General features: G+C 38.3%; 1 long non-coding RNA gene across 1 annotated transcript; it reads left to right on the forward strand.

Annotated features, from left to right (window-relative positions):
- Window positions 1-19,687: 19,687 nt before the first annotated feature.
- On the forward strand, window positions 19,688-22,426 carry LOC140582334 (uncharacterized). The gene is made up of 3 exons (XR_011985266.1): window positions 19,688-19,871; window positions 20,018-20,061; window positions 21,430-22,426. It is a non-coding gene; the product is annotated as an uncharacterized lncRNA (long non-coding RNA).
- The last annotated feature ends 4,255 nt before the right edge of the window (window positions 22,427-26,681 follow it).

Here is a 26,681-nt window from a genome sequence, read left to right on the forward strand (position 1 = left end):
ATAAGGAACATGGTAGATGAGAAAGAACGGACATGTGGTAACTAGCTTTTGGGAAAAATTGAAATTGCTGTAGTGTACATCACTGAAGTTTGATAGATTTCTAAAAGTCAAATGGCAGGAAAATGAAAGCAATTTTATAATATGGACTGGGATGAAGGGAAAGTTGATTAATATTTAAATATTTGATGACAAATAAATTAATTTCAGCTGCATTAACTAAGGTTGATCTTAGACATATTATGACAGTGGCTAAATTTGAAATGAAGTACAGATTATAACTGATGGCCAATGCATTTAAATAGTCATAATGTAGGAAATGCTACTATGATAAGATGATACTTGACATTTTAACATTACCGTAGAAATGTTGATTAAGGTACGATAAAGGGAAGATGGTAGATGAGAAACAGAAGGGAAATTTGGTGACTAGCTTTTCAAAGAAATTGCAATTGCTGCAGTGTACACAGCCTGAAGTATCACTGAACTTTGATACATTTCTAAAAGTGAAATGGCAGGAAAATGAAAGTGAATGAATATGTGATTAATCTTTGAAGGTTTGATGAAAAATAAAGAAATTTCAGCTACATTAACTCAGTTTTAGACATATTTCGACAGTGGCAGTAGCGCCCCCGTTTAACCGAATGTCACCAAAGTTTGATGGTCTATTCGTAGTCCAGTGCTATAGAAGTCAGTCAAATTTTATGAGAATTAGATGAAGTATGAATGAGATTTAGCAGACTAAATAAATTCGGTATGGAAATAGTGTGACCAGCAGGTGCAGTTAGCACTACATTTGATAAATGGTAGCATGCAGTCCCTGGTGTGGCAGTTTGACTACTGCCATTAGCAGAAGCAGCCTTAGTACACCAATATAGGATATAGTATAGAACCCTTTGGTGATGTGCCTCAGCCCAAGACAATGTATGGTTTGTGTCAGATGGTCTAAGTAGTTGGTAGAAATAGGCACCTGCATACCTAATATTTTAAGTCTAGATCATACAAGTTAAGCTTACTTTGTACTACCTCAGTGAACACATGCCGTCTTGTATATTCAAAACAACAGTGGCTTACTGCATTTGTAAAGTATTCTTGTAGACATAAGAAGCCCTAAAAGAACTTAATGGCATAAATGAAATATAGGACGAACTGCACCTGCTGGCGAATCTATAAAAAAAAATCCAAAAAAGTGCAATATAAATAGAGCACCATCTCCACCTACTGGCCAATTTAATACAAAAAAGCCAAAAATCTGCAATATATACTGCCTGGCTTATAAATAAAATCTGATAATTTTCTATAAGTCAAATAGCAGAAAAATGAAAGGAGCTTAAAAATATGGACTGAGGTGAAGGGAAAGTTAATTCCTTGAAAGTTTTATGAAGGATATTTCAGCTGAATTAACCAAGGTAGTTATTAGACATACTAGGACAGTGGTTGTATGGCTCCCATTTGACTGATCGCCACCAAACTTGGAAGGTCTGTCTGTAGTCCACTGATACAGAAGTGAATCAAATTTTGTAAGGATCGGATGAAGCATGCCTGAGATTTAGCTGTTTGAATGAAATGGGAATGGAAATGGTGTGGCCAGCAGGTGGAGTCAGCGCTCCATTTTAGAAATGATATTAAATGCTTTCTGACCTTCTCATTTGTAAATGAAGTCTGATAATGTTGTATAAGGCAAATTGGTGAAAAATGAAAGGAAATTAAAAATATGGACTCAGCTGAAGGGAAAGGTAACAATTATTTGAAGGTTTCATGAGGAATAAGGACATTTCAGCTGAATCTGCTAAGGTGGGTCTTACACATATATGGACAGTGGCTGTCACGCCCCCATTTGACCGATCAGCACCAAATTTGGAAGGTCTGTTTGAGGTCCAGTGCTACATTAGTGGGTCAAATTTGGTGATGATCAGATGAAGTATTCCTCTGATTTAGCTGTTTGATTGAAATGATCATGGAAATGCTGTAGGTTCAGTGTGGCTGGTGGCTATACTGTACAGGCAAGTGAAGTTATCTTTATAAATTATACATATGGGCAGTGTCCTGATTTTTCTACTACCAGATTGACCTACTTAGGCTGGACATTGCAGTAGTTACAGTAATATGTTATTAATTAAGTTTTTAAATATGACAAGGGAATGCAAATGACTATCATGGGACATTGCATAATTCTTGATTTGACATGACTCACAGAACTTGCTGGGCAAAAGATTTTAACCAGTAATATGTCACTGGATCAAAAATGAGATAAATGTAAGTTGAGCTGATTTTGCAGTTTATACAGTGATGTTATATTGCTGTAGCACCCCTGTTTGACTGATCGGCACCAAATTTGGAGGGCCCTTCTCCAGTAATATCCTACATTATATATTTAAGTTTGATGATGATTGGTTGAGGCAGGCCTGAGATATAGCTGTCTGATTGAAATGGGTGTGGCACCACTATGGTTTGGGTGTGGCTGGTGGCCATACCTCATGGAAAGTTTATGATTTTTTTAATAATTTTATATATGGACTGTCTCCTGATTTAAATGATACCAGATTTGTGTAGGTTTGGTGAAAATCCTAGGAGGATAAGAAAAAAGTACTGTTTTAAGACTTTTACAAAATAGGCAAAAATGGCAAGAGATATGATGAAGTTCTTTATACCATTAAATTTGTCATGAGCTAGTGGATAGCTTAAGCAAAAATTGTCAATTTTATAATTAACAGTTCAGGAGAAATAGGCAGAAATGTGCTGTAGCGCCCCCATATGGCAGACTGACATGTCCTTTACAGGGTGGGCTCAGGGTCAGAATACAAATGTATAACCCAAATTTGGTTTGGATTGCTCATTGTTTAGCTGGTCAAATGGCTGCTTGATTTTGATTGGCTAATGGTGGCCAGGATTTTACAACTAATGACTGCCGTTTTACTTCTCTGACCTCAGGCTTGTACATAGTACATATCTGCCAAATTTCAATTAGATTGGTTAAGGCAGTCAGGAGATATTGGCAGTTATTAGTTGTAGCGCCCCCTATTGACGAAATGTGGGCCGCATTGTACGTTGACCCCATAATAGAGCAGGGAGGTTCGATTGTAAGTTTGGTTCAGGTAGGCTAAGGTATGGAGAAGTTATAGCAGTCAGACTGAAATAGGCCAAATTTAGGTGTGATTTGGGCGTGGCTAGTGGCCATAAAATAGACAAATGTCAGACTTTCTTGAACAGCTTTTGATCAGGTCAGTGGACTGATCGGTTTGACACCTCATTTGTCTGATTTGGTTCAATATTGTAGGACTTGAAGGCAGAAGTCAGTTTCACAAATTATGCAAATTAGCAAAAAATCTAAGTAGGCGGAGCTTCATAGTCCAAATAGCCAGTTGGTAGAGCAAAGCTGTCTGTATCAGCAGAAAAAATAATTTCAATTATAGGACTAATAGGACAGGAGATATGGACTGAAACGCGTTGGGGGGCGCTAGAGCGCCCCCATCTGGCTGACAGGCCTGGGTCAGAGAATCTGAGTAGCGGGTAGGAATTGACATAATATTACCAAGTTTGGTTGGTCTAGCTCTTACGGTTTAGGCTGTACATTCAGTTTTAGGGCGCGAAAAATAATAATAATAATAATAATAAAAGAGAAAAATCCTAAGAAAAACAATAATGGTCCATAAGCATTTCATGCTTTGGACCCTTAATAATCCTAAGAAAAACAATAAGGTTCCATAGCATTTCATGCTTTGGACCCTTAATAAAGATAACTGCAAGCAGTGACAATCGGGTCCAAAGCTAATGGAAAGAAGCAATGAAGAGGAAAGAAGTGAATGGCATAAAATTAGAAGTTCACTAATTATTTGAAATGAAGTACAGACTGTAATTGATGAGCAATGCATTTAAATCAGCAGAAAATAGGAAATGCTACTATGAGATGATACCTGACATTTGAACATTACCGTAGAAATGTTGATTAAGGTACAATAAATGGAAATCGGTAGATGAGAAACAGAAGGGAAATGTGGTGACTAGCTGTTCAAAGAAATTGCAATTGCTGCAATGTACAGAGCCTGAAGTATCACTGAAGTTTGATACATTTCTAAAAGTCTAATGGCAGGAAAATTAAAGCAATTTAAAAATATTAACTGAGATCAAGGTAATGGTGATTAATCTTTAAATATTTGATGAGAAATAAGGTAATTTCAGCTGCTTTAGCCAATGTTGGTCTTAGACATATTTAGAGAGTAGCTGTAGCGCCCCCCTTTGACCAATCAGCACAAAAGGTGGAGGGTCTGTCTGTGGGCCAGAGATAAATCAGTCGGTCAATTTTTGAGAGGATTGGATGAAGCATGCCAGAGATATAACTGTTTGATTGAAATGGTCATGGAAATGGTTTGGCCAGCAGGTTGAGTCAGCACTCCATTTTAGAAATACTATTTAATAATTTCAGGCCTTCTCATGTGTAAATGAAGTCTCATAATGTTGTATGAGGCAAATTGGTGAAAAATGAAAGGAAATTAAAAATATGGACTAAGGTGAAGGGAAAGGTAACAATTCTTTGAAGGTTTTATGAGAAAGAAGGACATTTCAGCTGAATCTGCTAAGGTGGCTCTTAGACATAATACAACATTGGCTGTAGTGCCCCCGTTTGACTGATCACCACCAAACTTAGAAGGTCTGTCTGTAGTCCAGTGCTGCAGGAGTGAGTCAAATTTTGTGAGGATTGCGTGAAGCATGCCTGAGATTTAGCTGTTTGAATGAAATGGAAATGGAAATGGTGTGGCCAGCAGGTGGAGTCAACGCTCCATTTTAGAAAGGCTATTTAATACTTTTAGGCCTTCTCATGTGTAAATGAATTCTGATAATGTTCTGTGAGGCAAATCGGTGGAAAATGAAAGGAAATTTAAAATATGGACCTAGGTAAAGGGAATGGGAACAACAGATTTAATGTTTGATGAGAAATAAGTACATTTCAGCTGAAGTTGCTAAGGTGGGTCTTAGAAATATATGGACAGTGGCTGTAGTGCCCCCATTTGACCGTTTGGCACTAAAGTTGGAGGGTCTCTCTGGGGTGCAGTGCTATATTAAGCGGTCAAATTTAGTGAGGATTGGTTGAAGCACGGCTGAGATTTAGATGGTTGATTGAAATGAACATGGAAATGGTGCAGGTTGGGTGTAGCTGGTGGCCATAGCATACAGGTAGGTCAAGATATTTTTATGAATCATACATAAGGGCAGTGTGCTGATTGATCTACTACCAGAATGAGCTACTTGGGCTGGACATTGTAGGAGTTACAGTAATATGTCATTTATTAGGTTTTTAAACATCACAAGTCAATGCAAATGACTATCATTGAGCATTGCATATATCTTGATTTGACATGACACAAAGAAATTGCAGCACAAATGATTTTAACCAGTAATATGTCAATTGATCAAAAATGAGATAAATGTAAGTTGAATTGATTTTTCAGGTTTATACAGACATGTTATATTGCTGTAGCGCCCCCGTTTGACTGATTGGCACCAAATTTGGAGGGGCCTTCCGGAGTAGTATCCTACACAACATATTAAAGTTTGGTGATGATTGGCTGAGGCATGCCTGAGATATAGCTGTCTGACTGAAATGGCCATGGCACCTGTATGGTTTGGGTGTGGCTGGTGGCCCAACCTCATGGAAAGTTTAGGATTTTTTTAATATTTATTTATTATGACTGTCTCCTGATTTAAATGATACCAGATTTGTGTAGGTTTGGTGAAAATCCTAGGAGGCTAACGAAATGTCTTGTTTTCAGACCAATATGAATTATGTAAAAATGCTAAGGTGCAGAAGCAAGTTCTACATGTTGTTTGATTTGGCATGTCGTACTGAATTGACCTGGCAGTAAATGTTGATTGTAGGCGTCACCATTCTCGAGAAATAGGCAGAAACGCAAAAGTTGTCACTGTAGCGCCCCCATCTGGCCGAGTGAGGTGTCCTTTACAGGGTAGGCAGAGGGTGAGAGCACAAATGTATCACCCAAATTTGATTAAGATTGGTCATTGATAAGCCTGTCAAATGGCTGCTTGATTTTGATTGGATGATGGCGGCCACTCTTTAAGGACGAATTACTGCCATTGTATGTGACTGACCACAGGCTGCGTCCTAGTACATATCTGCCAAATTTCAGTTAGATTGGCCAAGGCAGTCAGGAGATACTGCCAGTTTTTAGTTGTAGCGCCCCCTATTGACGAAATGCGGCCCGCCTTGGACCGTGTCCCCAGGATGGTGTTGCGAGGTAGGATTTCAAATTTGGTCAAGGTAGGCCAAGGAATTGCCAAGTTATAGCCGTCAGACCAAAATGGGCGAAATTTGGCCATTGTTTGGGCGTGGCTAATGGCCGTAGGATATAAAAATGTCGGAATTTTGTTGATGATTTTTGATCAGCTCAGAGTTCTGATTCGTTTGACACCTCATTTGTCTGATTTGGTAGAACAAGCTAGGACTTGAAGGGAAAAGTAGGATTTGCAAATTATGCAAATTAGCAAAAAATCTAAGTAGGCGGAGCTTCATAGTCCAAATGGCAAGTTGGTAGGGAATGGCTGTCTGTATCAGCAGAAAAAAGAATTTCAATTGTAGGACTAATAGGACAGGAGATATGGACTGAAACGCCTTGGGGGGCGCTAGAGCGCCCCCATCTGGCTGACAAGACTGGGTCAGAGAATCTGAGTAGCGGGTAAGAATTGACATCATCTTACCAAGTTTGGTTGGTCTAGCTCTTACGGTTTAGGCTGTACATTCAGTTTTACGGCAGGAAAAAAATAATAATAAAGATAACTGCAAGCAGTGACAATCGGGTCCAAAGCTAATGGAAAGAAGCAATGAAGAGGAATGAAGTTAATGACATAAAATTAGATTTTCACTAATTATTGGAAATGAAGTACAGACTGTAATTGATGAGCAATGCATCTAAATTGGCACAAAATAGGAAATGCTTCTATGAGATGATACCTAACATTTGAACATTACTGTGGAAATGTTTATTAAGGTACGATGAAGGGAAAAGGGTAGATGAGAAACCGAAGGGAAATGTGGTGACTAGCTGTTTGAGAAATATTGCAATTGCTGCAGTGTACACAGGAAGAAGTAACATTGAAGTTTGATAGATTTCTAAAAGTCAAATGGCAGTAAGATAAAAGCAGATTTAAAATATTGACTTAGATGAAGGGAAAGGTGATTAATATTTAAATGTCTAAATAAACAATATGGAGATGTCAGCTGCATTAACCAAGGTTGGTCTTAAATATATTAGGACAGTGGCTAAATTGTAAATGAAGTACAGACTGTAACTGATAGGCAATGCATTTAAATAGTCAGAAAATAGGAAATGCTACTATGAACATGCAGCTTTCTGGTTTTACTGTCTTTTCCAGTGCCTTATCTTCATATCAGTGACACCATACTCACCACATCAAGTTTCCCTGCGCACATTTTGTCGACAAGCAAAGCGTTCTCTAAAGGACTCAGAGACTGGACACAGACAGTATGAACTACACACAGATACCTGAAGTGAAATGCACCAGAAATCATCTCCACGCACTATAGTCTGACAGCAAAGGTACTTTGAGTAAAATGTGCTGTTGCTTGTGGATATTTATTGCTTTGATGTCTCACAATTTTTTTTGTAGTGTTTATTGAGTTATTTTCAATTTTACTCTGCAATAACAAAACATTAATGATGTGTTGTAACAGTTCTGTACTACATAATATGTTATGTAATTTACAGTCATGATGCCATGGTTAAATTGATGTCAAAATAACGGTCCAGCTTTGTTTGTGATGCCTGTGTTGACTTACTGTACAATAAATTGTATATTCAAAAGAATATTGCAATGTTGACAGTTTTGTAGTATATATATATATATATGTGTGCGTCTATCACACTTTCTGGTCTTTATACACTGTTTATGTAAGAATGCTATGCACATCATATGCAAAATATTATGTCAATTGTGCTGGCTCAACTATTGTGGTCTCAATGTACTTTTTCAGCCTCCTCAAACAATGACACAAACCTAAAAGTTTGGCTAAGAAAGATGTATTTAATTGCAATTTAACAATGTGTATAATTTGTTTTCCATTATGTCTCTAATGAGTAATAATAAATATTATAATCATTAATACAGTCATTATTCTTAAGCATGTTAAATACACATGTAAATGTCAGAATAAGTTTAAATTACGGCAGGTGAAACAGGCAGTAAAGGAAATATACATATAAAAAGTATTACAATGTCCTGAGCAACATTTAAGGAAAAACATACTGCACTATAATGACATTATATAGTAAATGGCCATAATGTATAATATTAGCCTGCTGTATGCATGCAGTCTCTGGTGTGGCAGTTTGACTACTGCCATTAGCAGAAGCAGCCTTAGTACACCAATATAGGATAGAATATAGAACCCTTTGGTGAAGTGCCTCAGTCCAAGACAATGTATGGTTTGTGTCAGATGGTCTAAGTAGTTGGTAGAAATAGGCACCTGCATACCTAATATTTTAAGTCTAGATCATACAAGTTAAGGTTACTTTGTACTACCTCAGTGAACACATGCCGTCTTGTATATTCAGAACAACAGTGGCTTACTACATTTGTAAAGTATTCTTCTAGACATAAGAAGCTCTAAAAGAATTTAATGGCATTAATGAAATAGAGGACGAACTGCACCTGCTGGCGAATCTATAAAAAAAAAATCCAAACTGCAATATAAATAGAGCACGATCTCCACCTACTGGCCAATTTATTACAAAAAAGCGAAAAATCTGCAATATATACTGCCTGGCTTATAAATAAAATCTGATAATTTTCTATAAGTCAAATAGCAGAAAAATTAAAGGAGCTTAAAAATATGGACTGAGGTGAAGGGGAAGTTAACAATTGTTTGAAAGTATTATGAAGGATATTTCAGCTGAATTACCAAAGGTACGTATTAGACATACTACGATAGTGGTTGTATGGCTCCCGTTTGATTGATCGCCACCAAACTTGGAAGGTCTGTCTGTAGTCCACTGATACAGAAGTGAATCAAATTTTGTAAGGATCGGATGAAGCATGCCAGAGATATAACTGTTTGATTGAAATGGGCATGTAATGGGCATTGGCCAGCAGGTGGAGTCAACGCTCCATTTTAGAAATACTATTTAATACTTTCAGGCATTGTCATGTGTAAATGAAGTTTGATAATGGTAAAAAGGGAAATTGGCGCAAAATTAAAGGAAATTAAAAATTTGGACTAAGGTGAAGGGAAAGGTAACAATTCTTTGAAAGTTTCATGAGGAATAAGGACATTTCAGCTGAATCTGCTAAGGTGGCTCTTAGACATAATACAACAGTGGCTGTAGCGCCCCCGTTTGACCGATAACCACCAAACTTAGAAGGTCTGTCTGTAGTCCAGTGCTGCAAGAGTTAGTCAATTCATCTAATCCAATTTTGTGGGGATTGGATGAAGCATGGCTGAGATTTAGCTGTTTGAGTGAAATGGGAATGGAAATGGTGTGGCTAGCAGGTGGAGTCATCGCTACATTTTAGAAATTGCATTAAATACTTTTAGGTGTTCTGATGTTTATATGAAGTCTGATAATATTGAAATGAAATTTAAAATATTAACTGAGGAGAAGGGAAAGGTGACTATTGTTTTTAATGTTTTATGAGAAAGAAGGACATTTTAGCTGAATTTGCTAGTTCCCCCTTTTGACCGATCAGCACCCAAGTTGGACGGTCTGTCTGGGGTGTAGTGCTACATTTGTGTGTCAAATTTTGTGAGGATTGGATGAAGCATGACTGAGATTTAGCTGTTTGAATGAATTTGGTATGGAAATAGTGTGGCTAGCAGGTGCAGTCACCGCTACATTTGATAAATGGTATTTAGTAATTAATGTTTAGTATACAATTCAAAATATTTAGTTTGTTTTGTGTATATATATAAAATATATATATATATTTAAAAAGTAAAGTGTGAAAGGTTTTAAGTGTTGTTTTTTTATGTTTTTTTTTCAATGCGACAAAAACTGGTAGAGATAATTAAATGTTTGGCGAAATTTTTGTTTTATCTCGCTGGTAGGATAGCGGACTCTACAGTGTTAAAATGTGAAGGCATGTTGCACGACTTGAAACGTGGCTGAGAGGTGTCAGACTTCAGAGGGTTAAGGGAGGTTGTTGATTAGAAGGACTTTGAAATTGTCAGTCAGTCCTGTAAGTAAAGGTCAGACTGTGGAGAAGCTTGGCGCTAGGCTAGTAGGAGCCGCGATGGAGACGTAAATTGTCTGCTGTATGGAAATAAAAATGTAACGGTTGTGTATGTGTAAAGCAATTAAAATTAAAATGTGTTATAGGTTAAGGTGTATGTGGTAAATAGTACCATAATAAATGGTAATATGAAAAGAATAGTAGGGGAGTGAAAATGTAGAAGGTTTGAAGGCTTAGGAACACAACCTTTCGGCAATCCTACGAGACTTTTTGGCACCTGAGGTGGGCCTCCGCACTCCCCGCACAAGCTAGCCGTTGCATTATCAGCGACAATCAACACGTATTGTTTTGCAAATGAAAGGGGGTTTCACGGTTAAACGTCGGGTTTGCAGAGAGACATTTCTACTGTAGTGTGGTTTGAGGAATCGTAAAATATCGGTGGTAATATATCGGAATTTGAAATGTAATTTAATCCCAATTTGTTTTTATTTTGCAATTGGTATTTCAGTTTTGTATGAGTAGCGAAATACATTGCAGTTGCCTAAAGCACCTTTAAAAGAAAAAATAAGCACACGCGCACATCAGTTTTTTGTAGATGTGCTGAGGCTGGGTTTCACCTTGTAATTACAGGGACACGGCTTAGGCCACTGAGCCACACGCTTAAACACTTTTAAGTTTTTTGAAGATTAAATGAAGTCTGATAATGTTCTACGAGGCAAATGAGTGAAAATGAAATTAAATTAAAAATATTAACTTAGGCGAAGGGAAAGATGACAATTGTTTAAAGGTTTTATGAGAAATAAGAATATTTCATCTGAGTTTGCTAAGGTGGGTCATAGAAATATATGGACAGTGGCTGTAGCACTGTCGTGTGACGGAGCGGCAGGAAAGCTGGCGGGTCTGTCTGAGGTGTAGTTCTACAGTAGTGCATTAAATTTAGTGTGGATTGGATGAAGCATGAATGAGATTTAGTCGTTTCAATAAATTGGGTATGGACATAGTGTGGCGAGCAGGTGTAGTCAGCGCAAAATTCGATAAATGGTATTTAGTATTTAATATTTAGCATAGTACTTAAAGTATTTAGTGTGTGTATATATACATATATATAGCTATATATATACACACACTAGGAGCTAAACACATACATGCACTATATAAATATACATAAATATACACACACACTTACGTTTGTCATGAGGTATATATTTGAAATAATTTAAACGAAAACAGACTTCTAATTATCTATGGTACAGTGATATTGTTAACGTCATAATAGAAACAGGCCATTGGTTTTGGTAATAATAAGAAAGATTTTTGCGTGCGTGTATATGGTTTCGTATGACATTGAAACGGTTTTATGTATAACATGAGTATACACAGATTCGTTTCTAACCACAAAGAGTCGCTTCAGACGCTTACGTAGTTGTACACGTTAGAGGCAAAAGAAACATTTACGGGTGTATATCGGTGCAAGGAACATACTATGATATTACAGAGGTATATATGCATTATAAATGTCGCTCAAAGTAAAAACGAAATATTGTGTATGTGTGTGCAGCATGAGAGAGAGAGAGTCTGAGTTAGAAGAACCGCAGTACATAGAGCTGTGTGCTGTGACAAACAAGTGTGACTAGTGTTAGTGGCTATAGAAATGGTTTTGCACGTTTTGTGTATGTGATCTTTATATAATAAATGTGTATGTTTTACTTGAATGACAGTAAGACTTTGTGTGTCATTGACACACATGCTTTTCAGTTGTACATCATCTGATATATGAGGTGTTGACGGAAAAAATGTACTTACGTGGACATGTAGAAGATTGTCGGAAAAGTCGAACATTTATTATTCTATCATAAATTTTTGTATATCGTGGTAGACATGGAACATATATGAAATATTTATTTCTTATTCGAATATATAAATATATTATATTTATACATTATATATATTTGTGTAATTGATCCCACAGTCACCATATATCGAAATATAGTTGCACTGTATTTGAAGTTATGGTATTGCAGAGTATGTATACGATATCTTACAACACACCATCAGATAAAGTCTTTAGTGCAGTAGACCTGAGATGAAGAAGTGCATTTAGGCTGGCGGATGATCTTGAGTGAGTGACTGTGATTTATTTGCAGAATAAAAAGGTGTTAATAGTGTTGAGGAGGGGGCAGGCAGCTTGTGGTTTATGTGGGGGGGGTGCTCGTCGTGAGGAGATTGTAGTGTTTTTTTTAGGAATGGTACTGTTGTATAAGTCCCTTATAGAAATGTGCACTTAACTGCACCTGATGGTTTCGCGGTTTAGTTTGAAAACTACATGTTTCATAAGTAGTGTACAACTTCCATACATTGTATAGTACTTGCCTTTGATGTGATCGTTTTCGATGAAGGCTTTTCTGATCTTAAGTTTTTTTAGTTTTTGTTTTATTTGTCGGTTATCATCTATCAGCAGGTTCATTTAAGGTCTAGTAATGTGATGTAAACAAGACGCATAGGACAAATGCACAGAGGCAAATGAAGCACTACAGGTAGAGGGTTTTGCCGTTACATTTGCAAAACAAATGGTCACTGGTAGAGATGTTAATTGGTAGAAGAGCCTAATTTGGGTAACCGCGATTTAAGGGAAATATAAAGTCACCGTGTTATGATAAGAGACGGGATGCACAGTATAATCGCCATGAATGCCATTTCTTGAGGGAGCGAAATAGTTTTTCGCAGTTCAGTGGCAATGAAGCACTCTATTTTGTAAGATACGGCAGACTGTTTGGAGGTATGCTTTATAAATGTTAGCTCAGTAGGATTTTGCTGTGTACAGTCGAGCACGGTTATTACGAATCGGTTTATAACGAAAACACGGTTGTACCGCCTCGACTCCAAATCCCCGACTTTCAGTAACGTTAAATTCGTTAAAGAAAAGACGAATATGGCGATTCTTTTATAGCGAAAATTTGGCTATAACGATGTCTACTGTCTTCCCCAAAGAAACATTTTAATTAATTTTTATTCGGTTATAACGAGTTGCCTCAGTCATTCCAGATTTAATAGTTTAAAATATGCCAGACGTTAGCTTACTCGCGTAGCCAAAGCGAGCAGCAGTCAGTACCTGTGTACAGGACTAAATTGTTGTTTAATTACAAAATACACGTTGCTTGCTAGTAAAAAATATGTTTCATTTTGATCATTACATGAAACAACGCTTTATAGAGAGAACTAGAAGGTTAGTGTTATTTTATACAGTGATAATACATTTGCCTAGCGATCAGTTATAATACATAGCAATCTTACATGAAAATGGATATAACGAAAATCGGTTATAACGAAAGAAATCTGCCGGCCCTAGAAAATCGTTATAACCGTGTTGGACTGTAACATGTAGTGTGCTAGGAAATCCCCATTAATATGGTTGCGTTTTACAAAGTACTCTTAGGAACTATGGGTACTGGAAGAAGAACCTGGCTATTTAAGGATTTGAGGTATTAAGTCGTTGTAATATGGAACACAGACGTCACACGCAAAATATATTTATTTAAAAGGAACAATTGAACACTTATGAAATATATAAATAACGTTATATAAAAAATATGAAACAATCTTGAGACACACACACAAAAACAACAAAACACAGCCACTGAGATAAAATATTGCAGACGATTGAAAACTCACACAAAAAAAAACCAGAACACACATCTAGGTAACTTAATTGAAATTAGCAACATCGTCAGTGACATCACCGTCTTGTTGCTTTGGAACTGTTTGGGTGATACTTGTGATCAGGCCTTCTTCATTTATTAGTATAGAAAACTGCCCTACAGTGATAGTGTTCTTCCATATCTTCAACATCATTTAGAAGATGGGAGATACCTTGCTTCGTCAAATAACCACGCAATGCGGCATTAGTAATGGTTACCGTGTGGTCTTTGCCGTCTTGCGTAAGAGATATAGTTCCACTGTATGTGGCGTTGTAGTTTGTGCACTTTTGCAGTAGTTTGCAGCCGCTGCACCGCTGAACCGACGATTTAGGTTTAAACTCAGTTTGCGGTGTTTGGCATTTTGAACAGCGCAGTTTGCACAATATCTGAATGCCTGTTACAGTTCCTGATCGCTCGGAAAGTGTGTCCGCCTCATCGACAGTAGTGGATTCAGGGACTTCCAGGCCGCTAATTTGTTCTATGGACGTGGACGGAGTCCCCGACAGTGTTATTCGTCCGTCCCGTTCCCTGGTTGACAAATTTGTAAATTTGTATGATTTTAGAGGTTCCACCTTTGTTATTTGAGTGTCCCACAAGGCGAGCTTCAGCTGTCCCGTTGGATCCCCTATTTGGAATTGTGTAACTTCCAACTCAGTGCCGTTGAAATTGATGGTTTTAGTGAAGCTGCCAGGCGCCAAAACCTTTGCTTCCAGCATAGCCACCTGTTATAGACACATATAGTAAATATACGACTGGTTAGAAGATACTATAACAATAGCTTACTTCACAAGACATGGGTATTATATCGCAATTTAGTTGAAAATTACCGCACGGTTATTTACATGTATTTTACGCCGCGATAAAAAGAGGACTAAATAAAGTGCGGTAAAAGTAGTTCATGCACCACAGAAATAGGGTAATCCTCGTTAATTTAAGTGTAGAGGCACGTTAGAATCGTATTTCTCAAAACGGATTTACGCGCTTTTAATGATTGGCAATGTAACAAAAACAACGCACGACTCCATTTCATCGTACTACTCAAACGATTATTCCATCTACTCACAGTTTGTCTAGGTCCTAGCATTTTAACCTGTGCAATGTTTTGCTTGATGCTGCTGGGGGGGACCCTCGGCAGAAAGGGCAGCCTGACGACCTCTAAGGTGGTGGATTTGTTGCAAAGAATATCAAAGCCCGTCGGATCTGAGAAGCCTAGAAAACATGAACGACAAATAAACACCACCTTTATTTAGGCTACATGGTCACTTAATTTGAAGCACATCTTCCTGTTCTGTTTTCTGTTATTTTTACAAAATTAATACTTACTTATGCTTCTCTTCACGTTGACGAGCCTCACTGCAGTGTTGTTTTTTGAGGCCTGAGCGAAACATGTCTGCTTTTCTGCAGAAAAGCAGACAACTTTGTGAAAGTTATCTCTGCTAGTCTGCAGCAGTGCAGTGAAATATTTTGAATTTCGTTTCGATACCATGTTTGGTGAGACGGAGTGTAAGAAGCCCTCCAATGTCTCGAAGTCGTCCTTTGCCATTTTCGCAGGGCTAGCCATAGCTGCAGAATGGTTCAACTAAAGGTTTCTGTGCACTGTGAGGTGTCAGACTGTTAGGCGGCAGAAGGCACAGAAATAGACACTGAAAATTCGCGAGAGTAGAAAATGCCGCCAAACCCGAGAAAAGTCGAGCGAAAATCCCCTAGAGGAGAAAAAGCTAAGTGCAAGAAAATTGCGCAGCTGCCAGAGTGAGAAGCACTGCAGAAGTAGCGAAACACCACATATGAATTTTTATAGACGTTAAAGAGAAACTAGTACTGTAAACGTGTGCGTCGTTTCAGGTCTCCACATGTCTTTCTACTACTGTGCTTTCACAAACCCAATGTGTAGTTTTGACCTAACCTATGAAGCACTTTGTAGTGCCTGCCTGAGCCGTCGAACATATACATCATAGACGTGCACTTATTATTATTTTTGTATTGAATGTTTACTGTAGCAATAAGGCACCATTTACATCAGGCAATCTTGTAAATAGAAAACATGCCTTATTGAACGAGTAATTGTCTTACTTCACCCAAGCGTACGCCATACGTAACAAATCGTTTGAGACATAAAAAGTAAATTTAAAATACAAAATTAGGACACAATGCTGAGGGCATTAACAAAAAAAAACAAGAAGAAAATTTTTATAGCAGAAATATAAAAATGATAAATTATCTGTTATAATAAACGTATTAATGTGTGAAATCCAGATGGAAATAAAAGTGCATTGTAAGGTACACACACCGAGTGTCATGGAAAATAATATAATAATCAATATTGTTATCGACCGGTGTGAGGAACTGAAGTTGCAATAATAATAATAATAATTATAATAATAATAATAATAATTGACACTTTATTAATCCCCGTGGGGAAATTCTTTTTACGCTTCCCTCAACTTGGTCATGTACAGCAAGGTGTCCGCGAAGGGCAACAACCTGTAGCGGCGCCCAGGAAGCTGGGGGTTCTGTTGAGTGGCACAATATTCTACAGTACTAATGTGCGTGCTGTAGCAACAAATTTCAACAAAAACGCACTTATAATAATATATGAACACCGTGTAACTGAAGAATCGACAGACGTGCTAAGGCTAGATTTGAACCCGCGACGTATTGACTACAGGAAGACGGCTTAGCCCACTGAACCACACAAGCGTCTACAACGTTGAGCGGCAAAATATTTTACAGTACTTATGTGAGTGATGTAGCATGTATTTGTAATAATTTCAACTAAAATGCACTTGTAATAATCTATCAACACCGATAAATGAAAGGAAATTAAAATATGGAGTCAGGTAAACGGAAAGGTGACAATTATTTCAAGGTTTTTGAGAAAGAACAATTTAGCTAAAGGTGCTAAGGTGGCTGTTATAGGAACTTGTTTTTATGGTTTTGATTGGTTGACAAACGTGACCACTCCCACGTCTGAAGCAAGGTTTGTCCTATACATTTTACTTCTGGATTTGCGAGAGGTAAGACGCGACATATATCTTGTGGTGTATTTTTATTTGTATGTTCAAGCTTTGCTGTTTTCCAATTGTAAGTGGTTTATTTTGTGGTATGGTTTTTAAAAATGTTTTTAGTTTGGTCTTAGGCAATAGTGTTTGAGCAGCGTAAACGTCTGTTTTTGGGGTGTTAAATGTGGCACGACTAGCTGTTTTAATGGCGGCCATTTTTTGTTTTATGTGTTTGCTAAGCATGTTGACATATATGGCATAGCATCTTAGCGTGGTTATCATTTAAATGGGAACTGCACTGAATTATAGTCTTATTTAGTCATTTCTCGTACAGCGCACTGTCACAACATTAAGTTCTGCGAAAGCATTATACTGGCTTATATAGGCCTATGTGTTAACGTGACATGGTCAGTAGTGCAGCGGGTAAGCATTCGGCAGCAGTAAATAACGTGTAAGTGGATGAGACAAATTGTCGTACACAAGCTCAGAGTATGTTTTAAACGCTGTGTGTCTGTGGCCTGTTTTACTTTTATATTTTAGCTTTTTTACTTACGGCAAACGTATCTCTGGTTAAAGGTTACTTTCATGTAGTAACATTTGGCATATTGTATGCATTTGTGGAATGAGACGTTATTAGGGTAAAGCGAAAAGTACTGTATTTTGAAAAAGGTAGCTCATGCTTGAAGTGCTTCTGTCATTGAAATTTGATAAATATTTCGTATTTTAAAAGAAATTTAAAGCATAACGGCGCGCAAAGGATTACTGTGTTACAACTGCGTTAGTGTCGCAGTTGTAATTCAGTAGTTTTATCTTTTAAAGAGTTCGGTTATGGTCTTTGTTAGAAAAGTATCTTTACTTGTATGTTAATAGTTTGCTACTACATGAAGAGTTAAGTTTGTATAATTTAGCTTAAATAAATAACGACGTAAAGTGGTAAGGTAATTAAGCATTACTTTAGAATAGTCGTAAGGGGGCGTTTTAGTGGCAGCCATTTCGTGTATTGGTTTCGCTGAGGTAGGTAAACAGAGAGACAGGGACGTGTTTTTACGGTTTTGATTGGCTTACGTAAGTGGCCACTACCATCTGAAGCAAGGCTTGTCCTGTACATTTTACTTCTGGCTTTGGAAGAGGTAAGACGATACATATATGTAATGGTGTATTTGTATGTGGCCGCTTTGCTGATTTCCAATTGTAGGTGGTTTATTTAGTGATCGCTAGTGTTTTAAAACATATTTTTGTTAGGTGTCAGGCAATAGTGTTTGAGCAGCGTAAGCGGTTGTTTAGTTAGTGTGAAATGCGCAACAGACAGCTGTTTCTGTGGCGGCCATTTTAGGTATCTTGTACATTTGCGCTTTACATTATCCATGTTATTATATGCTTATGTTTTAAACTGATATATTTTGTACTGCAGCAGATAAGGATTTGGCAACAGTAAAACACGTGTAAGTGGTGAAAATTAATTTTGGTTCGGAAGCGCAAAGTATGTTTTAAACGCGGTGTGTGACATGTCTTACTTTTTGTGTAGTGACATTTATAAGTACGGTAGACGTAATTACATATGTGTAATGCTATGGCTTTATTTGCTTTTTGAGGCGTTCCTGTTTTGTAACTGTGGGTGGTTTATGTTGTGTTAAGCTTTTAAAAAAAAACATGTTTAGTTTGATAGTAGGCAATAGTGTTTGACTAGCGTAATCATTTGTGCTGTCGATGTTACATGCGCCACAGAAACAGTTAATGCGCCACAGAAAGCTGTTTCTGTGGCGGCATTTTTAGGTATCTTGTACATTTGCGCTTTACATTATCCTCGTTCTTATACGCTTATGTTTTAAAGTAATATATTTTGTAATGTAGCAGATAAGGACGTGGCAACAGTAAATGACGTGTAAGTGGTCAGATTTAAGTTTGGTTCAGAAGCGCAAAGTATGTTTTAAACGTTTTTGTGGCATGTCGTACTTTTGTGTTTTAACATTTATAATTACGGTAGACGTACTAACATATGTGTAATGCTATGTTTTTATTCGCTTGACGCTTTGCTGTTTTCTCACTGTGGGTGGTGTATTTTGTGTCAAGGTTTTTAAAAGCATTTATAATTTATAAATTAAATTATAATACATGCGCCACAGAGCTGTTTCCATGTCGGCCATTTTAGATTTTTTGCTGAGCATGCGCACATGTACGGAATACAAATGGATTTGGTATTTCTCGTATTTTACTCTTTCTCTTTTTGCAGAGTCTTTAGATCAGTCAGGGTTCATTTCACTGCATATATATGTGACAAATAATCTTAATATTGAAATCTTCAATGGGAGCACTATCCGGTTATCAATTAACAATTAAATATAATTTTATTTAGTTCACAACATTAAATTGTCTGAAGGCGCTTTACTACATGCCCATCTATGTAGCCATATATTTTAAAGTAGCATATTTTGCAATGTAGCTGATAAGGATTCGGCACCAGTTAATGGCGGTTTTACCGGAAGTTGCATGCTAAACGCCCGTAGTGTTTACGTCGTAGTTATAGACCTGTCAACTGTAAAGTAGGGCAATGAATGTTTAGTCACTACTGCAGCAGATTACGGCAAATTTGGACAGAATGAACCGGCAAGGAGATATGACGCCATGCCTGCGTCTTTAGGAAATGTAACGGTACGAAAACAGATACAGACCGGTGTGAGACAAATGTATGTGAGGCTGCATTACATCGCAGCGATGTTTGTAGGGTGCACTTTTGTCATTACTCTTAGGCGATGTGAATTTACTGCATATATTTTAAAGTAAAAATGTTATATATATTTCACTAGTAATGTAAGCCGTCATGAAAGAAACTTAATATTAAACGACTGGTTGGAATGCTACAGTGAAATGTTTGTGGTATCAATGTTTCGTATACTAATGAAATGTATACACATCTCAATTATTAACTTATGCATCTTGTCTTTATAGACTTTGAAGAGCTCTGACGACAGAGGGATCAAAGGTGAATATTTTGAAGCTGATGTCCACCACTAGTTGTTTCAGAATGACTGTGGAGAAGGTTTATCAAGTGTACACAGTGTTTTCAATAAAGACTGACTATTGAGAAATGTTGATGCTATGAAAGTCGTCTGTCACTTTTTTCTACAGATTTCTGCTGGAGAAAGACATTTCCAAGGAGAAAGTGATAAATGGTATGCTTTGTGCAGTTGGAGAAGTCAGCATTGCCACTACACAAGTTTGCTATTGAAATAGAAGTTTAATATGTTGGTTGTTAAAATCTTATTTATTTGATTTAGGCTAACCCAGGGTTTTGGGTTACAATGTACTACCTGGAAAACTATTCCATATTCCAGCTGTATGCTGTAAATGAATTTGCTATAGGAAGAGAAGCATAGTATTTCATAGGTAATTGTTACTGTTTAATATGTTAGTTGTTAATCTTATCTATCTGATGTAGGATAACCCAGGGTTTTGGGTTACAATTAACTACCTGGAAGACTATTCCATATTCCAGCTGTATGCTGTAAATGAATTTGCTATAGGAAGAGAACTATAGTATTTTATAGGTAATAGTGTTACTGCCTAATATGTGACAGTTGTTAAAATCTGATCTAGGTCTGATTTAAAGGAACCTAGGGTTTTAGTTTGTGCTACACTAGTACGAAGACTTTTCCATAGTGTAGGTACATGCTGTGTGGAAAAAAAAGTGCTTCCTTAAATTCGGTTTAAAATGTTAAAATTAACAGAGTTGTTTATACAACAGCATGTTGAATATGTAGTGACAGAGGTGTTTTTTTGACCAATATGGTAAATGGCCATGATATTGCTTTTAAGGAGCAAAGGTATATTTGTGTCTGTGGTAGTAGTAATTTGTAGCATTTGTAATAAATTGCATTTTTGTGACAGGAAAAATTGAAATGCATGTGAGCAACCCATAAGTTAGTGTTGAAGTGAAGCTTGTGTAATATTGTTTCGCAGTGTGACTTCACAGGTAAGTGTGTCATTTTAACAATGAAAGTCGTGAGAGATTGATTGTAGGATAAAGATTGTAATGCTTCATAAAATGTTTAATGTGTAAAGTGTGGTTTACTGTGTAGACACTTCAATATTAATTTAGCTGCATCACTGATTCTAAGTAGCTGAGGTGTGTCAGTGTACATAGTTCTCACAGAAAAACAGCATTGTAATTGCTTTAAGTAATACATATGAATTAAAATTAGTGATAACTGATAAGTACTAAGTCACGACACACACTGCACAACCATAAAATGTCATCTACATCTAACCTATATGGAACACTGTTGGAAACTGGCAGAAGAAAAGATGCTATGAAGTTCCATCCAAGGACGAACAACTTGACATACATCATTTGAGCGGTTCTTGGAGGTGGTACTTTGCTGAGGGTAACTTGGTGGTACCTTGGTTATTGGGGATTTGAACCTGTGATTTCAAATTACAAGTGTTTATCACTAGCTATCAGGACATATAATTGAGATGTTAGTGCAAAGTGAGGTTGTAAGCAGGTGTGCCTTTTGTTGTCCCCCCCTGTTAATCTGCAGATGCCTCGCACTAAGGCGTCCCGGCGTTCAGCAGCAGCAAAGAAGAGGCTGATAGACCGGCGGCGAGCTGCTGATAGTCTTGATGTGGCTATGACTGATGACGGGGTTACATCTTTTCCCCCCTACCGGAATACCAAAAAGATTACGACTGAGACTTTCCCGACGAGCCACGACCAACAACTTCAGCAGGCTGCACAGCTGCAGCCTGACTCTGTCATGGCTATGACTGACGGGGTTATTTCTTTTCCCCCCTACTGGAAAACCAAAAAGATCCTGACTGTGACTTTACCGACGAGCCATGACCACCAGGTTCCCACCTTGGGTGCCATTTCTAGGACTGATGACGATTTGTATATGCCTTCTCTTTCTAAAGACAAGGCTTTGACTGATGACGAGGTTTTGCAGCCGCCTCAAAAAAGAAAGGCTGCAGGTATATTACCATCTATACGACCATCTATATTACCATCCATGCAACCATCTAATTCCTTGCCAACTCCTTTTGCAACTCCTTTTCCAACTCATTTTCCAACTCATTTTCCAACAAGTCTGGCAACAAGTCTGGCAACAAGTCTGGCAAAACCTTTGGCAAAACCCTTGGCAAAACCCTTGGCAAAACCCTTGCTAATGTCTGAACAAAAAAGTACCCTGGCTCAACAGCAGCATATGAACTGTGTAACTATCTGTGCATCTCCTCATTTTCCTCAGGCACGTATTGTGAGAGGCTCCTTCCATCAAGGACACCCACGATTTGGCGTTAACAGTAACAAGCAATGTGTTGCTAATAGTTTGATTGCCATACTAATGTGTAAGATAAAGAACGTTTTCAGCTGGTCAGTCACAGACATTGATCAAGTACTGCTGAACGGAGATGACCTCTACACTACCATCAGAGATGCTGGGGCAATTCAAGATGCTTCTAGGTATCTGTTTGTGAGAGATCTACCAACTGAGTACACATTAAATGGTGATAAATTTGAAATAAACTACCATGATGACATGTTTGTTGGCTTGTTTGGTGTGAGCGAATATGGAGATATGTGCAACATTCTCATGTCAGCTGATCAAGCGGTAAGAAGAGTATTCTCACTGTATGATGCGTGTCTTTTTACTCTTAAAGTAAATACATGTGCCATCATTAAGCAAGGGTCATGGTATGTGGTGATCGACTCCCATTCCCGACGAGGAGATGGAGCAAGCGACGCATCAGGCAGAAGTATATTGGTGTACCACTCTGGCATAGATTCTTTGCTAGACCATGTGAATACCCTAGGACTGTCTTTAGATGCAACAGGGGAACAGTTTGAGATTACAGCTGTGAGTGTGACCAGTCGAAGCATCCTGCAGCAGCATCCAGATGGTAACTCCTCAGTCACCAGTCTCAACCAGTCTACCAGCATGTCAGAGCATCCAGACGGTAACTCCTCAATGACCAGAGTCCAGCAGTTTGCCAGCATGTCAGAGAGCCAATATGGTGTGGTAAGGCCAAATGTGACAGACGATGCAGAACCTGAGGTTAATATGCACGTGGGCAATGAAGGTGATGTAGTTTTTGTCAGTGAGCTATGCAGTGAGCAGTTTTTCTTCAGTCCTTTGACAACACAGCAGCAAAGAAGTTTTTCCTGTAAGCTTGGTGTGGTGTACATTGATCATGGTCATGTAAACATGGCTGCACAGTTTCCAATGGGTGACCCTTGCAGAACGGTGCCTATTACTGGTGATGGTAACTGCTTTTTCAGATCTCTGGCTTTTGCTATTACTGGAAATGAGAAAGAGCACAGGAAAATTAGATGTGCTATTGTTGCTCAGATACTAAGAAATCAATCCAGGTATGTTGCTTGTCTTAGGGAAGGTCACTCTTCTGTCACTGAGTATGTCACTGCATCACGGATGAAATATGTTGGTACTTGGGCATCTGAGATAGAGATTCAAGCTGCTGCTGATCTGCTTGGTGTGCATATTTTCACATACTCCAATAACAAATGGTTGAAGTACTCCACATGTATTGGTTCTGATCAGAGAGGTATATACCTGAAACATTGTAATGAGTCACATTATGAGGCTGTAACTTGTGTAAAAGGGCGTGATACTGAGGGTTGTGCCACACGATGCTCTGAAATTGACAATACACCATCTGAAATGGCATCAAGTCGACGAAAACTGGAACGAGAAAAAAGACGGTATGACATAAGTGATGTATACAGGGAGGAACAACTTGCCAGAAAGATGAAGCGCTACCATGATGATGACAACTACCGAGACCACGTTAAACAATCAGGTATCAGTAAGTATGCCACAGATATGGAGTACCGCAAATGTGTACAGCAGTCAAGTGTAAGTAAATATGCTACAGACACTGAACATAGACAATGTGTGCAGCAGTCAAGTGTCAAGAAATATGCCACAGATATTGAACACAGGCAACATGTGAAGCAGTCAAGTGTGAAGAAATATGCCACAGACATTGAACACAGGCAACATGTGCAGCAGTCAAGTCTCAAGAAATATGCCACAGACATTGAACACAGGCAACGTGTGCAGCAGTCAAGTGTCACGAAATATGCCACAGACATTGAACACAGACAACGTGTGCAGCAGTCAAGTGTCAAGAAATATGCCACAGACATTGAACACAGGCAAGGTGTGCAGAAGTTAAGTGTCAAGAAATATGCCACAGACATTGAACACAGGCAACGTGTGCAGCAGTCAAGTCTCAAGAAATATGCCACAGACATTGAACACAGGCAACGTGTGCAGCAGTCAAGTCTCAAGAAATATGCCACAGACATTGAACACAGGCAACGTGTGCAGCAGTCAAGTCTCAAGAAATATGCCACAGACATTGAACACAGGCAACGTGTGCAGCAGTCAAGTCTCAAGAAATATGCCACAGACATTGAACACAGGCAACGTGTGCAGCAGTCAAGTCTCAAGAAATATGCCACAGACATTGAACACAGGCAACGTGTGCAGCAGTCAAGTGTCAAGAAATATGCCACAGACATTGAACACAGGCAACGTGTGCAGCAGTCAAGTGTCAAGAAATATGCCACAGACATTGAACACAGGCAACGTGTGCAGCAGTCAAGTGTCAAGAAATATGCCACAGACAGTAAACACAGGCAATGTGTGCAGCAGTCAAGTCTGAAGAAATATGCCACAGACACTGAACACAGGCAACGTGTGCAGCAGTCAAGTGTCAAGAAATATGCCACAGACACTGAACACAGGCAACGTGTGCAGCAGTCAAGTGTCAAGAAATATGCCACAGACATTGAACTCAGGCAACGTGTGCAGCAGTCAAGTGTCAAGAAATATGCCACAAACACTGAACACAGGCAACGTGTGCAGCAGTCAAGTGTCAAAAAATATGCCACAGACATTGAACACAGGCAACGTGTGCAGCAGTCAAGTGTTAAGAAATATGCCACAGACGTTGAACACAAGCAACGTGTGCAGCAGTCAAGTATCAAGAAATATGCCACAGACGTTGAACACAGGCAACGTGTGAAGCAGTCAAGTGTTGATAGATACAAAACAAATAGCTATTTTGCTAATACAGTAAAAAGCAAAAATATTGAGAAAAGGACTAAGGAGAAGGATAAACGGAAAGATATTCAGTATGTGATTGAACAGTTCAGAGACAAAATAAATACAGGACCTGTATACATTTGCTCAGTATGTCATCGAATGTTGTTTAAGCACCAAGTTGTGATATGCAGAAAAGATCAATACTTAAGAAAATCACAGACAGTTGCATTACTGGCATTGCAGTGCATCACTGACACATACTTGCACAAATGTATAGATACTTGTTCTGACAATTGTAGCAGTCTGATGGGCCCTACTAGTTCATTGTGGATTTGTCACACATGTCATAGAAAGATTCTTGATGGGAAAATGCCAGCAGAGAGTGTTGGAAACAGTCTAGCTGTAGACCCAGTTCCTCCTGAGTTGCAGTGTCTAAATTCTCTGGAACAACATCTGATTGGTATTCATATTCCTTTCATGAGAATTGTGTCTTTGCCAAAAGGTGGACAAAATGGTGTTCATGGTCCTGTGACTTGTGTCCCGTCAAGCATTTCGAATGTAGCTGAATCTTTACCAAGAGTGAACGATGATGACCTTATGATTCGTGTGAAGCTGAAGCGGAAGTTAACTTACAAAGGGCATTACAAATATGAATTTGTGCATCCAGAAAAAATCAAGAAGGCTTTGGTGTATCTTACAGAGAATAACAAATTTTACAGCAATGTGCAGTTCAATGATGACTGGATCAATCCCCTGCAGAAAACTGAAGAAGTACCTAGTGATGTAAGTGACATACATGTAGATGAAGAGCGTAATGAAAATATCATGGAGGATGAGGAAATGGATGAAACTCTGCATGATAGACAACAACATGGCATGTATATGGATACGTGTCTTCAACCTGTAGACATAGCACAAGAGATCTTGGATCAGCACTTTGATGGAATCATGTCTATGGCACCTGCAGAAGGAAACAACCCAGTGAGGCTTCTAACTGATGAGTCAAATGAAGCTAAATGTTTTCCAGTCCTTTTCCCAAAAGGAACAGGTACTTTTCATGAGAGAAGGAAGGAAAAACTGACACTGTCTAGGTATTTAAATACAAGAATTCTTAATGCAGATGGACGTTTTGGAAAAAACTTAGACTATATATTTTATGGGCAGTATTTGTCTGAGCTTCAGCAGGTTGTGTCAAATGTGTCCATTGCTGTGAGAAAAGGATATGATGCATGGGATAAGTCTACTGTTACATCAGAAACTTTGACAAATAAGGAGTCTCTACAAAAGATGTTCAATTTTGATGAAGGTTATAAATTTCTAAGACCAATCAGAGGCACCCCTGTTTTTTGGCAAAGTGTTCAGAAAGATCTCTTTGCAATGGTAAGACAGCTTGGTATTCCCACATGGTTTTGCTCCTTTTCTTCTGCTGATTTACGCTGGACAGAACTGATGACAGCAATCTTCAAACAAGATGGTATAGATGCATCAAGTGCTGAGCTCGACTGGTCAGAAAGGTGTGCACTCTTGAAAAACAATCCTGTAACAGCTGCCAGAATGTTTGATTATCGATTCCACTGCTTTCTGAAAGATGTCATCATGTCAGAAGCACAACCCATTGGCAAAATAGTTGATTATTTCTACAGAATAGAATTTCAACAACGAGGATCACCTCACACTCACTGTTTGTTTTGGGTGGAAGATGCACCTAAGGTTGGCAAAGATGA

Source organism: Paramormyrops kingsleyae, chromosome 24, assembly GCF_048594095.1.
Source record: "Paramormyrops kingsleyae isolate MSU_618 chromosome 24, PKINGS_0.4, whole genome shotgun sequence".
Lineage (NCBI taxonomy): Eukaryota > Metazoa > Chordata > Actinopteri > Osteoglossiformes > Mormyridae > Paramormyrops > Paramormyrops kingsleyae.